We start from the raw sequence: 17,976 nt of genomic DNA, 5'->3' as shown, positions 1-17,976 counted from the left end.
GTGGGTGGGTGAGTGGGAGGGTGGGTGGGTGAGTGAGTGGGTGGGTGAGTGAGTGGGTGGGTGATTGAGTGTGTAGTAGTGTATAGTGTAGTAGTGTATAGTGTTGTAGTGTACAGTGTAGTAGTGTACAGTTTAGTAGTGTATAATGTAGTAGTGTATAGTGTAGTGTATAGTGTAGTGTATAGTGTAGTAGTGTATAGTGTAGTGTAGTAGTGTATAGTGTAGTGTATAGTGTAGTAGTGTATAGTGTAGTAGTGTATAGTGTAGTAGTGTATAGTGTAGTAGTGTATAATGTAGTGTATAGTGTAGTAGTGTATAGTGTAGTAGTGTATAGTGTAGTGTATAGTGTAGTAGTGTATAGTATAGTAGTGTATAGTGTAGTAGTGTATAGTGTAGTGTAGTGTATAGTGTAGTAGTGTATAGTGTAGTGTAGCAGTGTATAGTGTAGCAGTGTATAGTGTAGTAGTGTATAGTGTAGTAGTGTATAGTGTAGTAGTGTATAGTGTAGTAGTGTATAGTGTAGTAGTGTGCAGTGTAGTGTACAGTGGAGTGTACAGTGTAGTGTACAGTGTAGTGTACAGTGTGGTGTACAGTGTGGTGTGCAGTATAGTATGTAGTGTAGTGTGCAGTGTGGTGTACAGTGTAGTGTGCAGTGTAGTGTACAGTGTAGTGTGCAGTGTAGTGTACAGTGTAGTGAGCAGTGTAGTGTACAGTGTAGTGTGCAGTGTAGTGTGCGGTGTAGTGTACAGTGTAGTGTGCGGTGTGGTGTACAGTGTAGTGTGCGGTGTGGTGTACAGTGTGGTGTGCTGTGTAGTGTGTGGTGTAGTGTACAGTGTAGTGTACAGTGTAGTGTGCAGTGTAGTGTACAGTGTAATGTGCGGTGTGGTGCACAGTGTAGTGTGCTGTGTAGTGTACAGTGCAGTGTGCAGTGTGGTGTACAGTGTAGTGTGCAGTGTAGTTTACAGTGTGGTGTACAGTGTAGTGTGCGGTGTGGTGTACAGTGTAGTGTGCAGTGCAGTGTACAGTGTAGTGTGCGGTGTAGTGTACAGTGTGGTGTGCGGTGTGGTGTACAGTGTAGTGTGCGGTGTGGTGTACAGTGTAGTGTGCGGTGTAGTGTACAGTGTAGTGTGCGGTGTAGTGTACAGTGCAGTGTACAGTGTAGTGTGCAGTGTAGTGTACAGTGTACTCACCGTGATGAGGGTGTCCATGACCAGCTTGCAGGATGCGAGACTGTGACTACTGGTCACCTCCACCAGCACCTCCGTAGTGTCCACACTCACCTACACACACACAGTGACACACACACACAGTGACACAGTGACACACACAGTGACACACACAGTGACACACACACACAGACTGTGACTACTGGTCACCTCCACCAGCACCTCTGTAGTGTCCACACTCACCTACACACACACAGTGACACACACAGTGACACACACAGTGTGACACACACAGTGACACACACACAGTGACACAGTGACACACACACACAGACTGTGACTACTGGTCACCTCCACCAGCACCTCCGTAGTGTCCACACTCACCTACACACACACAGTGACACACACACACACAGTGTGACACACACAGTGACACACACACACACACAGTGACACACACACAGTGACACACACACAGTGACACACAGACTGTGACTACTGGTCACCTCTACCAGCACCTCTGTAGTGTCCACACTCACCTACACACAGTGACACACACACAGTGACACACACACAGTGACACACACATAGTGACACACACACAGTGACACACACATAGTGACACACACAGTGACACACACACAGTGACACACACACAGTGACACACACAGTGACACACACAGTGACACTCACCTACACACAGTGACACACACAGTGACACACACACAGTGACACACACAGTGTACACACACAGTGACACACACACAGTGACACACACACACAGACTGTGACTACTGGTCACCTCCACCAGCACCTCCGTAGTGTCCACACTCACCTACACACAGTGACACACACACAGTGACACACACAGTGACACACACAGTGACACACACAGTGACACACACACAGTGACACACAGTGACACACACACAGTGACACACAGTGACACACACAGACACAGTGACACACACAGTGACACACACAGTGACACACACACACAGACTGTGACTACTGGTCACCTCCACCAGCACCTCTGTAGTGTCCACACTCACCTACACACAGTGACACACACACAGTGACACACACAGTGACACACACAGTGACACACACAGTGACACACACAGTGACACACACAGTGACACACACACAGTGACACACAGTGACACACACACAGTGACACACAGTGACACACACAGACACAGTGACACACACAGTGACACACACAGTGACACACACACACAGACTGTGACTACTGGTCACCTCCACCAGCACCTCTGTAGTGTCCACACTCACCTACACACAGTGACACACACACAGTGACACACACAGTGACACACACAGTGACACACACAGTGACACACACACAGTGACACACAGTGACACACACACAGTGACACACAGTGACACACACAGACACAGTGACACACACAGTGACACACACAGTGACACACACACACAGACTGTGACTACTGGTCACCTCCACCAGCACCTCCGTAGTGTCCACACTCACCTACACACACACAGTGACACACACACAGTGACACACACACAGTGACACACACACAGTGACACACACAGTGACACACACACAGTGACACACACACAGTGACACACACACAGTGACACACACAGTGACACACACAGTGACACACACACAGTGACACACACACAGTGACACACACAGTGACACAGTGACACACACACAGTGACACACACACAGTGACACAGTGACACACACACAGTGACACAGTGACACACACACAGTGACACACACAGTGACACACACAGTGACACACACAGTGACACACACACAGTGACACACACAGTGACACACACAGTGACACACACAGTGTCACACACACAGTGACACACACACAGTGACACACACACAGTGACACACACACAGTGACACACACAGTGACACAGTGACACACAGACTGTGACTACTGGTCACCTCCACCAGCACCTCCGTAGTGTCCACACTCACCTACACACAGTGACACACACACACAGTGACACAGTGACACACACAGTGACACACACACAGTGACACACACAGTGACACACACACACAGTGACACACACACAGTGACACACACAGTGACACACACACAGTGACACACACACAGTGACACACAGTGACACACACAGTGACACACACACAGTGACACACACAGTGACACACACACAGTGACACAGTGACACACACAGTGACACACACACAGTGACACACACAGTGACACACACACACAGACTGTGACTACTGGTCACCTCCACCAGCACCTCCGTAGTGTCCACACTCACCTACACACAGTGACACACACAGTGACACACACACAGTGACACACACACAGTGACACACACAGTGACACACACAGTGACACACACACAGTGACACACACACAGTGACACACACAGTGACACAGTGACACACAGTGACACACACACACAGTGACACACACACAGTGACACACACACAGTGACACACACACAGTGACACACACACAGTGACACACACACAGTGACACACACAGTGACACAGTGACACACAGTGACACACACACACAGTGACACACACACAGTGACACACACACAGTGACACACACACAGTGACACACACAGTGACACAGTGACACACAGTGACACACACAGTGTGACACACACAGTGTGACACACACAGTGACACACACACACAGTGACACACACAGTGACACACACAGTGACACACACACAGTGACACACACACAGTGACACACACACAGTGACACACACAGTGACACACACACAGTGACACACACACAGTGACACACACACAGTGACACACACACAGTGACACACACACACACAGTGACACACACACACACAGTGACACACACACAGTGACACACACACAGTGACACACACACAGTGACACACACACACACAGTGACACACACACACACAGTGACACACACACACACAGTGACACACACACAGTGACACACACACAGTGACACACACACAGTGACACACACACAGTCACACACACAGTCACACACACAGTGACACACACACAGTGACACACACAGTGACACACACAGTGACACACAGTGACACACACACAGTGACACACAGTGACACACACACAGTGACACACACAGTGACACACACACACAGTGACACACACAGTGACACACACACAGTGACACACACAGTGATACACACAGTGACACACACACAGTGACACACACACAGTGACACACACACAGTGACACACACAGTGACACACACACAGTGACACACACACAGTGACACACACAGTGACACACACAGTGACACACACACAGTGACACACAGACAGTGACACACACACAGTGTCACACACAGTGACACACACACACAGTGACACACACACACAGTGACACACACACAGTGACACACACACAGTGACACACACAGTGACACACACAGTGACACACACACAGTGACACACACAGTGACACACACACAGTGACACACACAGTGACACACACAGTGACACACACACAGTGACACACACACAGTGACACACACACACAGTGACACACACACAGTGACACACACAGTGACACACACAGTGACACACACACAGTGACACACACACAGTGACACACACACAGTGACACACACAGTGACACACACACAGTGACACACACACAGTGACACACACACAGTGACACACACACACACAGTGACACACACACACACAGTGACACACACACAGTGACACACACACAGTGACACACACACAGTGACACACACACAGTGACACACACACACACAGTGACACACACACACACAGTGACACACACACAGTGACACACACACAGTGACACACACACAGTCACACACACAGTCACACACACAGTGACACACACACAGTGACACACACAGTGACACACACAGTGACACACACAGTGACACACAGTGACACACACACAGTGACACACAGTGACACACACACAGTGACACACACAGTGACACACACACACAGTGACACACACAGTGACACACACACAGTGACACACACAGTGATACACACAGTGACACACACACAGTGACACACACACAGTGACACACACACAGTGACACACACAGTGACACACACACAGTGACACACACACAGTGACACACACAGTGACACACACAGTGACACACACACAGTGACACACAGACAGTGACACACACACAGTGTCACACACAGTGACACACACACACAGTGACACACACACACAGTGACACACACACAGTGACACACACACAGTGACACACACACAGTGACACACACACACAGTGACACACACACAGTGACACACACACACAGTGTCACACACAGTGACACACACACACAGTGACACACACACAGTGACACACACACAGTGACACACACAGTGACACACACACAGTGACACACACACAGTGACACACACAGTGACACACACAGTGACACACACACAGTGACACACACACAGTGACACACACACAGTGACACACACACACAGTGACACACACACAGTGAAACACACACAGTGTCACACACAGTGACACACACACAGTGACACACACAGTGACACACACAGTGACACACACAGTGACACACACACACAGTGACACACACACACAGTGACACACACACAGTGACACACACACAGTGACACACACACAGTCACACACACAGTGACACACACAGTGACACACACACAGTGACACACACAGTGACACACACAGTGACACACACAGTGACACACAGTGACACACACACAGTGACACACAGTGACACACACACAGTGACACACACAGTGACACACACACACAGTGACACACACACAGTGACACACACACAGTGACACACACAGTGACACACACAGTGATACACACAGTGATACACACAGTGACACACACACAGTGACACACACACAGTGACACACACACAGTGACACACACAGTGACACACACAGTGACACACACACACAGTGACACACACACAGTGACACACACAGTGACACACACACAGTGACACACACACAGTGACACACACAGTGACACACACACAGTGACACACACACAGTGACACACACAGTGACACACACACAGTGACACACACACACAGTGACACACACAGTGACACACACACAGTGACACACACAGTGACACAGTGACACACACAGTGACACACACAGTGACACACACACACAGTGACACACACAGTGACACACACACACAGTGACACACACAGTGACACACACACAGTGACACACACAGTGACACACACACACAGTGGCACACACACAGTGACACACACACAGTGACACACACAGTGACACACACACACAGTTACAAACAGTGACACACACACAGTGACACACACACACACACACAGTGACACACACAGTGACACACACAGTGACACACACACAGTGACACACACACAGTGACACACACAGTGACACACACACAGTGACACACACAGTGACACACACACAGTGACACACACACAGTGACACACACAGTGACACACACAGTGACACACACAGTGACACACACACAGTGACACACACAGTGACACACACACAGTGACACACACACAATGACACACACACACAGTGATACACACAGTGACACACACACACAGTGACACACACACACAGTGACACACACACAGTGACACACACACAGTGACACACACACACAGTGACACACAGTGACACACACAGTGACACACACACACAGTGACACACACACAGTGACACACACAGTGACACACACAGTGACACACAGTGACACACACACAGTGACACACACAGTGACACACACAGTGACACACACACAGTGACACACATAGTGCCACACACACAGTGACACACACACACAGTGACACACACAGTGACACACACACAGTGACACACACACAGTGACACACACAGTGACACACACACAGTGACACACACAGTGACACACACAGTGACACACACACAGTGACACAGTGACACACACAGTGACACACACAGTGACACACACAGTGACACACAGTGACACACACACAGTGACACACACAGTGACACACACACAGTGACACACACACACACAGTGACACACACAGTGACACACACACAGTGACACACACACAGTGACACACACAGTGACACACACAGTGACACTGTGTGTGTGTCACTGTGTGTGTGACACACACAGTGACACACACACACAGTGACACACACAGTGACACACACACAGTGACACACACAGTGACACACACAGTGTCACACACACACAGTGACACACACAGTGACACACACACAGTAACACACACACAGCGACACACACAGTGACACACACAGTGACACACACAGTGACACACACAGTGACACACACACACACAGTGACACACACACACAGTGACACACACACAGTGACACACACAGTGACACACACACAGTGACACACACACAGTGACACACACAGTGACACACACACAGTGACACACACACAGTGACACACACACAGTGACACACACAGTGACACACACAGTGACACACACACAGTGACACACACACAGTGACACACACAGTGACACACACAGTGACACCTTAGTAGTTTGAGAGTTGGTGATGGGAGGGAGAGAGATGGTCACTCCATCTCGATCCACCAGAAACGGGTACATCGCTTGGCCTTGAAGGAGGTGGAGATACCTGCACAGACAAAAGTCACCCATGTAGCCTCAAGGGACAGTAGGGGCAAGTGCCCTCAGTGGGAGCCACTCAGTCAGTCAGTCACTCGCTCAGTCACTCAGTCACTCACTCAGTCAGTCACTCACTTAGTCACTCAGTCACTCACTCAGCCACTCAGTCACTCACTCAGCCACTCGCTCAGTCACTCAGTCACTCACTCAGTCAGTCACTCACTCAGTCACTCAGTCACTCAGTCAGCCACTCAGTCACTCAGTCAGTCACTCAGTCAACTCACTCAGTCACTCACTCACTCAGCCACTCAGTCACTCAGTCACTCAGTCAGCCACTCACTCACTCAGCCACTCAGCCACTCACTCAGCCACTCACTTACTCACTCAGTCACTCACTCAGGCACTCAGTCACTCAGTCAGTCACTCAACCACTCAGTCACTCAGTCACTTAGTCACTTAGTCACTCAGTCACTCACTCAGTCACTTAGTCACTCAGTCACTCAGTCACTCACTAAGTCACTCACTCAGTCACTCACTCAGGCACTCAGTCACTCAGTCACTTAGTCACTTAGTCACTCAGTCACTCAGCCACTTAGTCACTCAGTCACTCACTCAGCCACTCAGTCACTCACTCAGCCACTCATTCAGCCACTCACTCAGTCACTCAGTCACTCATTCACTCACTTAGTCACTCACTTACTCACTCAGCCACTCACTCACTCATTCACTCACTCAGTCACTTAGTCACTCAGTCGCTCAGCCACTCACTCACTCAGTCACTTAGTCACTCACTCACTCAGCCACTCAGTCAGCTACTCACTCACTCACTCAGCCACTCACTCAGCCACTCACTCAGTCACTCAGCAACTCACTCACCACTAACTCACTCCGTCACTTAGTCACTCAGTCACTCACTCAGCCACGCACTCACTCAGCCACTCACTCACTCACTCAGCCAATCAGTCACTCAGTCACTCACTCACTCAGTCACTTAGTCACTCACTCACTCACTCAGCCACTCACTCACTCAGTCACTCACTCAGTCACTCACTCACCACTCAGTCACTCACCACTCACTCACCCACTCAGCCACTCACTCACTCAGCCACTCAGTCACTCACTCACTCACTCACCACTAACTCACTCAGTCACTCACACAGTCACTCACTCAGTCACTTAGTCACTCAATCACTCACTCAGCCACTCACTCACTCAGCCACTCACTCACTCAGCCAATCAGTCACTCAGTCACTCACTCACTCAGTCACTTAGTCACTCACTCACTCAGTCACTTAGTCACTCACTCACTCAGCCACTCTCTCACCACTCACTCACTCAGTACTCACTCACTCACCACTCACTCACTCAGTCACTCAGTCAGCCACTCACTCAGTCACTTAGTCACTCGCTCACCCCTCACTCAGCCACTCACTCAGTCACTCACTCAGCCACTCAGTCAGCCACTCACTCACTCAGTCACTCAGTCACTCAGCCACTCACTCACTCAGCCACTCACTCACTCAGTCACTCACTCAGCCACTCACTCAGTCAGCCACTCACTCAGCCACTCACTCACTCACTCAGCTACTCACTCACTCACCCCACAGCCACTCACTCACTCAGCCACTCACTCACTCAGCCACTCACCCACTCACTCACTCACTCAGCCACTCACTCACTCAGTCACTTAGTCACTCACTCACTCAGTCATTCACTCACTCAGCCACTCACTCACTTACCACTCACTCACTCAGCCACTCACTCAGTCACTCAGTCAGCCACTCACTCAGTCACTTAGTCACTCACTCACCACTCACTCAGCCACTCACTCACTCACCCCACAACCACTCACTCACTCAGCCACTCACTCAGTCAGCCACTCACCCACTCAGACACTCACCCATTCAGTCACTCAGCAACTCACTCACTCAGCCACTCACTCAATCATTCAGCTACTCACTCACTCAGCCACTCACTCACTCACCCCACAGCCACTCACTCACTCAGCCACTCACTCACCCACTCACTCACTCAGCCACTCAGGCACTCACCCACTCACTCACTCACTCAGACACTCACCCATTCAGTCACTCAGCAACTCACTCACTCAGCCACTCACTCAATCATTCAGCTACTCACTCACTCAGCCACTCACTCACTCACCCCACAGCCACTCACTCACTCAGCCACTCACTCACCCACTCACTCACTCAGCCACTCAGGCACTCACCCACTCACTCACTCACTCAGACACTCACCCATTCAGTCACTCAGCACCTCACTCACTCACCACTCACTCAGCCACTCACTCACTCACTACTCACCACTCACTCAGCCACTCACTCACTCAGCCACTCACTCAGTCAGCCACTCAGTCACTCAGCCACTCACACAGCCACTCATTCAGCCACTCACTCACTCAGCCACTCAGTCACTCACTCAGCCACTCACTCACTAACCCACCCACTCAGCCACTCAGCCACTAACTCACTCAACCACTCACCCACTCACTCAACCCACTCAGCCACTCACCCACTCACCTACTCATTCACTCACTGTGTGTGTCACTGTGTGTGTGTCACTATGTGTGTGTCACTGTGTGTGTGTCACTGTGTGTGTGTGTCACTGTGTGTGTCACTGTGTGTGCCTACTGGTGTAGGCCTGACACTTTGTGGTGTGTCCGGCTGTGTGTGTGTGTCACTGTGTGTGTGTCACTGTGTGTGTGTGTCACTGTGTGTGTGTCACTGTGTGTGTGTGTCACTGTGTGTGTGTGTACACTGTGTGTGTGTGTCACTGTGTGTGTGTCACTGTGTGTGTGCCTACTGGTGTAGGCCTGACACTTTGTGGTGTGTCCGGGTGTGTGTGTGTCACTGTGTGTGTGTGTCACTGTGTGTGTGTGTCACTGTGTGTGTGTGACTGTGTGTGTGTCACTGTGTGTGTGTCACTGTGTGTGTGTCACTGTGTGTGTCACTGTGTGTGTCACTGTGTGTGTGTCACTGTGTGTGTGTCACTGTGTGTGTCACTGTGTGTGTCACTGTGTGTGTGTGTCACTGTGTGTGTGTGTCACTGTGTGTGTCACTGTGGGAGCGATAGTGTAGCGGTTAGCGCTACGCTACGCTAAGAACTTGGCGACCCGGGTTCAATTCCTGCTCACGGCCAACACCCAGTGACGATTATCTGAACCGGTCCCGGGCCTCCCCTAGGTCGACTCAGCCTCAAATGAGTACCTGGTGCGGTGTGTAAACATTGCCACTAGGGAGACAAAGGCGGTCGGGCGTGGTGCTGGCCACCCACCCCCTCGTGTACCGTTCCGGCCTTCATAGGTGCTCGCAAACAGCACTTGCCCCTACAGTCTGTTAAGGCTATATGGGGGATCTTTGTATCTTTGTCACTGTGTGTGTCACTGTGTGTGTGTCACTGTGTGTGTCACTGTGTGTGTGTCACTGTGTGTGTGTCACTGTGTGTGTGTGTCACTGTGTGTGTCACTGTGTCACTGTGTGTGTGTGTCACTGTGTGTGTCACTGTGTGTGTGCCTACTGGTGTAGGCCTGACACTTTGTGGTGTGTCCGGCTGTTCACTTTCTCCACGGTGCTGCCCTGGAGGTCCTCAACGAGGGACAGCGCCGTGATGCAGGCAGACGAGCCGAGCGGAGTCACCTGCACATAGACAAACACACATAGACACACACATAGACACACACACACACTTAGACACATAGACACATAGACACACACACAGACACAGTGTCACACACACACAGTGACACACACACATAGACACACACACACATAGACAAACACACACACACATAGACAAACACACAGACACATAGACAAACACACATAGACACACACATAGACACACACATAGACAAACACACAGACACATAGACAAACACACATAGACACACACATAGACACACACATAGACACACACACACACATAGACAAACACACACACATAGACAAACACACACACATAGACACACACACATAGACACACACACATAGACACACACATAGACAAACACACACACACATAGACACACACACATAGACACACACATAGACAAACACACACACACATAGACAAACACACATAGACACACACACATAGACAAACACACATAGACACACACACATAGACAAACACACACACACATAGACAAACACACACACATAGACAAACACACACACACATAGACAAACACACATAGACAAACACACACACATAGACACACACACAGTGACACACACACACACATAGACAAACACACACACACATAGACACACACACACATAGACACATAGACACACACACATAGACACATACACATAGACACATAGACACACACACATAGACACACACATAGACACACACACACACACACATAGACAAACACACATAGACACACACACATAGACACACACACAGTGACACACACACACATAGACAAACACACATAGACACACACACACATAGACACACACACACACATAGACACACACACACACACATAGACACACACACACACATAGACACACACATAGACACACACACACATACATAGACACAGTGACACACACACACAGTGACACACACACATAGTGACACACACACACAGTGACACACACACATAGACACACACACATAGACACACACACACATAGACACACACACATAGACACACACACACATAGACAAACACACATAGACAAACACACATAGACACACATACACATAGACAAACACACATAGACACACACACACACAGACACACACACATAGACACACACACATAGACAAACACACATAGACACACACACATAGACAAACACACACATAGACACATAGACACATACACACAGTGACACACACATAGACACACACACATAGACACACACACATAGACACACACACACATAGACAAACACACACATAGACACACACACACATAGACACACACACATAGACACACACATAGACAAACACACACACATAGACACACACACATAGACACACACATAGACACACACACACATAGACAAACACACACACAGACAAACACACATAGACACACACACATAGACAAACACACACACACACATAGACAAACACACACACATAGACAAACACACACACACACATAGACAAACACACATAGACAAACACACACACATAGACACACACACAGTGACACACACACACATAGACAAACACACACACACATAGACACACACACATAGACACATAGACACACACACATAGACACATACACATAGACACATAGACACACACACATAGACACACACATAGACACACACACATAGACAAACACAAACACACATAGACACACACACATAGACACACACACAGTGACACACACACAGTGACACACACACACATAGACAAACACACATAGACACACACACACATAGACACACACACACACACATAGACACACACACATAGACACACACACACACATAGACACACACATAGACACACACACACATACATAGACACAGTGACACACACACACAGTGACACACACACATAGTGACACACACACACATAGACACACACACACATAGACACACACACATAGACACACACACACATAGACAAACACACATAGACAAACACACATAGACACACATACACATAGACAAACACACATAGACACACACACATAGACACACACACATAGACACACACACATAGACAAACACACATAGACACACACACATAGACAAACACACACATATACACATAGACACATACACACAGTGACACACACATAGACACACACACATAGACACACACACATAGACACACACACACACATAGACAAACACACACATAGACACACACACATAGACACACACACACATAGACACACACACATAGACACACACACATAGACACACACACATAGACAAACACACATAGACACACACACACATAGACAAACACACACACATAGACAAACACACACACATAGACAAACACACACACACACATAGACACACACACACACATACATAGACACAGTGACACACACACACAGTGACACACACACATAGTGACACACACACACAGTGACACACACACATAGACACACACATAGACACACACACACATAGACACACACACATAGACACACACACACATAGACAAACACACATAGACAAACACACATAGACACACATACACATAGACAAACACACATAGACACACACACACACACATAGACACACACACACGTAGACACACACACATAGACAAACACACATAGACACACACACATAGACAAACACACACATAGACACATAGACACATACACACAGTGACACACACATAGACACACACACATAGACACACACACATAGACACACACACACATAGACAAACACACACATAGACACACACACACATAGACACACACACATAGACACACACACACATAGACACACACACACATAGACAAACACACATAGACACACACACACATAGACAAACACACACACACATAGACAAACACACACACATAGACAAACACACACACATAGACACACACATAGACACACACACACATAGACAAACACACATAGACAAACACACACACATAGACACACACACACATAGACACACACACACACATAGACACATACACATAGACAAACACACACACATAGACACACACACACAGTGACACACACACATAGACAAACACACACACATAGACACACACACATAGACAAACACACACACACATAGACAAACACACACACACATAGACACACACACACATAGACAAACACACACACACATAGACACACACACATAGACACACACACACATAGACACACACACACACATAGACACACACACACACATAGACACACACATATAGACACACACACATAGACACATACACATAGACAAACACACATAGACACACACACACATAGACACACATAGACAAACACACATAGACAAACACACACACACACACATAGACAAACACACACACACACATAGACACACACACAGTGACACACACACACAGTGACACACACACAGTGACACACAAACACATAGACAAACACACACACACATAGACAAACAAACACACACACACACACATAGATAAACACACACACACATAGACAAACACACACACACACATAGACAAACACACACACACATAGACACACACATAGACAAACACACACACATAGACAAACACACACACACATAGACAAACACACACACACACATAGACAAACACACATAGACAAACACACACATAGACAAACACACATAGACACACACACACATAGACACACATAGACAAACACACATAGACAAACACACACACACACACACATAGACAAACACACACACACATAGACACACACACAGTGACACACACACACAGTGACACACACACACACACAGTGACACACACACAGTGACACACACACACATAGACAAACACACACACACATAGACAAACAAACACACACACACACATAGACAAACACACATAGACAAACACACACACACACACATAGACAAACACACACACACACATAGACACACACACAGTGACACACAACAACAACAACAACCGCCATTCGCCACTAAGTGGCGGTGACGTCACCACGACGCTTGTGCCAGGCTATGTGCACCCTGAGGCCACGTGAAGTGTCGAACGCCCGCTGGCAGGAGGTCACGGGGCAGACCCAGGTGCCACGGGTCGACTGACTGAGATGACTGGCTGATGCACCACCTGTGCCCCCTACTGTGCCAACCTGCTGTGCTTTAGCCACCCGGCGCTCCGCTCGTTGTTCTGAGCGTCGCTCCTCCGCCCTCCGTTGTTGTTGGAGGGCGACTGCCTCCAACTGCCCAGTAGCATCCTTCACGAGCCTCCTCCACAGAGGCCGATCTTGACACCGCTGGTACCAGTCATCGGCAAGTCCACTCAGCTCCACGTCCTCCTGTACCACATCACTCCATCTCTTCTCTAGCCCGTGCCGTGCCCGCTTAGCCCCCTCAATCCGGCCAAACAAAAGCTGTTTCGGCATGGGGTGGCTGGGCATGCGGGCTACATGACCCAGCCATCGCAGCCTTGCCTGCCGGAGGAGCTCACCGATGGGACCCTGCCCAGATCTTTCAAGGATTTGTGAGCTCCTCACACAATCCAGTCTGGTTAAACCCAGGATGGATCGTAGGCAGGCCAGCCTAAATGTTTCTAACCGGCGAAGATGTTCCATTAGGGGGGTCCACGTTTCGCAAGCGTAGAGAAGGGAGGGAATGACCGTGGCCGAGAAGACCTGAAGCTTAGTGCGGAGCGACAGACCAGGTAGCTTCCACACAGCGTTACGCAACCGATGAAAAGATATTGCCGCTCGACTGATTCGGAGTGAGACCTCTGCTGTTAAACTGGAGCCAGTCATAAGCACACTGCCCAGGTATGGGAAACTCTCCACTCTCTCCACAACTGCCCCATCACCGATTGGGAGTTGTGGGGGTGGAGTGTCCGATGGTACAAAATACCCAGGCAGGTGCTTAGTTTTGGTGGGGCTGATGGTAAGGCCCCACCTCTTAGTGGCACGCTCCAGTCTCAGCAGCAGCGTCTCCAACTCCTCCTCTGACTGAGCAGCTATTACCAAGTCATCAGCATACATAACGTGGTTGAGCAATAGGGAGCCATCCCTTGACCGCACCCGGGCATCGATTAGCCTCCCATTATATCTGTACCATATGGAGATTCCCCCGGTACAGCTATTGAAGGCTTCACGAACTACGTGGTCAAAATAGATGTTAAATAATGTGGGAGCCAGAGGACATCCCTGTCACACCCCAAGGTGTACAGGGAATGGCTCTGACTCCCGGCCACGTAGTTTTACCCGGGCCCACTCACCATCATGAAGGTCCTTAATGATCGTGAGCAGAGGGTCCGGTACTCCAATAGCACGAAGAACGACCCAGAGCCCAGGCCTACTGATGGTATCATAGGCCTTGACCAGGTCAATAAAGCAGAGATGTAGGTCTTGTTGGAATTCCCTACACCTCTGCTGTAGCAGACGGACAGAAAATATGGCATCTGTGCAGGACCGCCCTTTCCTGAAACCGCATTGGGGCTCCGCAAGCCTCTCCTCAGCGTGCATGGCAAGGCGATGCTGAATAATCCTTGCCAGGACCTTTCCCGGCACACTGAGGAGTGAGATGCCCCTGTAGTTGTTACAGTCTGTGCGGTCCCCCTTCTTAAAAAGGGGGACCACCAGGGCATCCTTCCAATCCTGCGGAACCCGTCCAGTGGTCCAGACTGTTGTTATGATGTCATATAGGGCAGTCTGTGCACAAACGCCACCCTCCCTCAGCATTTCGCTTGGGAGATCATCTCTGCCCGCTGCCTTTCCTGGTCTCAGACTCCGGATCGCCTTCAATACTTCATCAGCAGCTGGCACCTCAGCCAGCCACTCACAGGGGGTGACTTCATCCAATATTTGAGGCACCGCAGCCTCAGCAGGGTCATCCTCACTTTGTGCCACGATGTTTTCCTGGCTGAGGGATTTTCCCTCCCCCAGGACCTCACAGAAATGCTCAGCAAATCTGCGAACCTGTTCCTGGGGGTCGGAAATTGGATCACCGTTTTTTCCCCTAATGATGGTAATAGGTGTGGCGCTGCAGGTTACTTTTTTGATGGAGTTAAATAGAGATTTGTGATCACGGGCCACTGAGGCAGACTCCATCTCCTCAGCAACCCGCGACCACCACCCATCCTTGCAGCGCCTCACGGCTCTCCGAACCTCTGAGCGAAGGCTGCGGTAAGCCTCCTCATTCTCTGACGTGGGATTCTGTAGCCGATGACAGTGGGCCTGTCGCTTTTTCTCAACCATCCTGAACAACTCCTCTGTCATCCAGGGTGTCTGGGGAGGTCTGGACCGCGTACCCAAAGCAGCCATTGCAGCTGCATGAGTCACAGTCCTAAACCCCGCCCATTTACCCTCGACATCAGGAGGAGTCGGGGACGATGCCAATCCCAGCCGCAAGCGATGATGAAATTCTCGCTTGCAACTTTCATCAGATAACTGAGACCAG

At 49.3% G+C, this 17,976-nt stretch overlaps 1 protein-coding gene across 7 annotated transcripts in view; it reads right to left on the bottom strand.

Annotated features, from left to right (window-relative positions):
- LOC142908320 (uncharacterized) overlaps positions 1 to 11,552 on the bottom strand; it is an 18,472-nt gene extending 6,920 nt beyond the window's left edge. The window contains exons 1-4 of one of the 7 annotated variants that reach the window (XM_076058844.1): positions 11,401 to 11,552; positions 7,771 to 7,873; positions 1,673 to 1,705; positions 1,191 to 1,247 (exon numbers count right to left, since the gene is read on the bottom strand). The gene's annotated coding sequence lies outside the window, so the exon portion shown is untranslated. Of the gene's footprint in view, positions 1 to 1,190; positions 1,281 to 1,388; positions 1,410 to 1,672; positions 1,706 to 7,770; positions 7,874 to 10,514; positions 10,571 to 11,400 lie in introns of those variants that run through there. The other 6 variants (XM_076058845.1, XM_076058846.1, XM_076058847.1 and 3 more) reach the window with 6 other exon arrangements.
- Between the last annotated feature and the right edge of the window lie 6,424 nt (positions 11,553 to 17,976).

The sequence above is a fragment of the Petromyzon marinus genome (assembly GCF_048934315.1).
Source record: "Petromyzon marinus isolate PM22_M1 ecotype Great Lakes invasive population chromosome 78 unlocalized genomic scaffold, UKy_Petmar_22M1.pri1.0 chr78_unloc.4, whole genome shotgun sequence".
Classification (NCBI taxonomy): Eukaryota; Metazoa; Chordata; class Hyperoartia; order Petromyzontiformes; family Petromyzontidae; genus Petromyzon; species Petromyzon marinus.
This window is presented reverse-complemented; position numbering and strand designations above follow the sequence as displayed.